Raw genomic sequence first — 2,721 nt, forward strand, 5'->3', positions numbered from 1 at the left:
CATGAATTCGCGCCAAGTGTATTACTCCACCATATGTTAGTGCTTCGGCGGGGATTCCTGAGGCCTTGTTGTTCTTTAGTTGTCAGATAGCCTTTTCACTCTCGTGGTGGGTCAGGATTTTACCGATGTGGTGACGGGTTATATATTGTGGGATGGGTTCAAGGACACTCACATCAATGACAGAGGCTTGGTTGAGGAGATCCACAAAGTGCTCCTTCATGTGGCTAATGACTGCCTCTCTGTCCATGAAGAGCACTCCTCCATTCTCGGTTCTCTGCAGAATCGGACAGTGTGCTTGGCCCGTAGGTGATCTTGATTGTGCTAAAAAAAATCCACGCACGTCATGATTGTCAGCTAATTGCTGGATCTCCTGCGCGTTTTCCACCCACCATCTGTTCTTATGTCACGAGTTTTTTGTTGTACATCAGCCTTTAGTTGTCTCTAGAACTGCTTGCTTTCACTCGAGTTGTGGTGTTGTTTCCAATTCAGAAATGATTTGCGTTTGCGGTTTATTAGCTCCTGGATCTCTTGGTCATTCGCATCGAACCAGTTTTGATATTTTCTGGTATTGTAGCCAAGTGTTTATTCGCAGATGCTAATTTTAGTGGATTTAGGGCAGAACAGGCACTATGGACACTCTGCGGCTTTGGTTGATTGGAAGTCGTTAGGTAGGCTGTGAGCAGTTGGCTGATTAGGACTTTCTTTGCAAGGTCTTTGAGACCTTCAATGTTGATTTTTTATGGCAGGATTTATGTTGCCCCTGCTGTTTTGAGGCTATATTGATGGAGATAATAGAACGGATTAGGCGGTGGTCAATGCAGCAGTCAGCAGCTCCTGTCATGTCATGAGTGATGCGGACATCCTTGTGGTCCCTCAATCGGATGCCAGTGCCTGGAACGAGGTTGTTGCGATGTGGCCTTGTAGTAGTCATTCTGACGAATCAAGGTGTTGGATATGACAAGACCATGTTATAAGCAATTCCTCAGGAGGAGGATCCCATTGGAGTTGGTTTTCACTACTCCTTCCCTGGCAATCACCCCTCTCATGAGGTCTGTGTCCTTTGCAACTCATCAAGAATAATCAGCGTGTTGCCTGTTGGGAGTCGGGACAGGGATTGTTCCAGGCTGGAGTAGAATTCCTCTTTGTCCGTGTCCGTAGTTTCCAGGGTTGGTGCTTATGCCCCATTGAGACGGTGTTATTCTTCTGGTGTGCCGTTTGAGAATGTGTATCAACCACCTAGTTCCTTGAGCTGACCTTGTCCTGCCCACTTTGTATCACTCAGGGCAGTGTTGTCGATGTCGAAGCATCTCAGTTCCCGGACAATGGCAGCAGTATGACGTTCTGGTCTGTTAATGTTGGGATTGTCCATGAGGGTCCTAAAGTTTTCAGGTCCTGAACTTCATTTTAAAGGTTAGAAGATACCCCTGCATGAATTATATTACTGAGGTGTGTCCCTTGCACACGAGCTACCACCGAACCTGACAGACTAAGTCTTGGTCCAATGGCAAGGGGATGCAAGATGATTGGAGACGAGGCTCTGCTGCATGGGTGTCAAGGTGTGTGTGGCGCAAACACCGGGTGTCTCCAATCCATCCAAGTCGGGCAGCGATTGGCAAGAAAACAGGTAAAACCCCGGTAAAAATACGTGGAACCAGTTGCTGGGTGACGGCGGGAATGGAGAATCGGAGGACCGGTGGGAATCGATGGCCGGCGAGGATCGGAGGACCCATGAACGGTTTAGCAGGGGTCAGCAGCGAGTACGGAACACAGGGAAGGTACAGCACAGACCAGCAGCTAGGTCCGGAGACCGAGTGCAGGAGCGAGGTCGGGAAGCCAAGGCCAGCAGTAAGGTCGGGACCCTGGGAAGAAACAGCACGGACCAGCTGCAGGGTCGTGAGGCACAGCGCAGAAGCGAGGTCGGGAAGCCAAGACAGGCAATAAAGTTGGCATCCAGGGAAGGTTCATCACAAACCAGCAGTGAGGTCGGAGGCTGAGGCCAACAGCAATATCGGTACTCGAGGAAAGTAAGGTACAGCACAACAGGGTGATCGGGACCCAGGGAAGGTACAGCACGGTCCAACAGGTAGGTTGTGACCAGGAAAGGTACAGCACGGACCAACAAGGAGATCGGGACCCAGGGAAGATGCAGAAAATACCGACACAGGTGGCTAGCAGCGAAATCGAGACACGAGGCCAGAATATACGTGGTCACTAGAAAACAACCAACGACAAAAGTGTGAGCTGTTGGAGAGAGAATCGGAAAGCGCAGGAGAGTCACGTGCTGGAACTGGTGCCGGGGTGGGGGGCTGGGGGCGGGGCACAGTGTTAGTATACTACGCACCATTCCGCAAACTGATCCACGATTAAGGTGCTCACCTACAATGTGATCTCTGAAAACCAGGTAGAGAGGAACTGATAGAGCAGGTCAGTAGGAACATCGAAGCATAGAAACATAGAAAATAGCTGCAGGAGTAGGCCATTCGGACCTTCGAGCCTGCACCACCATTAAATAAGATCATGGCTGAACATTAATGATTTAGACGAGGGGATTAAATGCAGTATCCCCCAATTTGCGGATGACACAAAGTTGGGTGGCAGTGTGAGATTCGAGGAGGATGCTATTAGGCTGCAGAGTGACTTGGATAGGTTAGGTGAGTGGGCAAATGCATGGCAGATGAAGTATAATGTGGATAAATGTGAGGTTATCCACTTTGGTGGTAA

The sequence above is a fragment of the Pristiophorus japonicus genome, chromosome 23 (genome assembly GCF_044704955.1).
Source record: "Pristiophorus japonicus isolate sPriJap1 chromosome 23, sPriJap1.hap1, whole genome shotgun sequence".
Taxonomy (NCBI): domain Eukaryota; kingdom Metazoa; phylum Chordata; class Chondrichthyes; family Pristiophoridae; genus Pristiophorus; species Pristiophorus japonicus.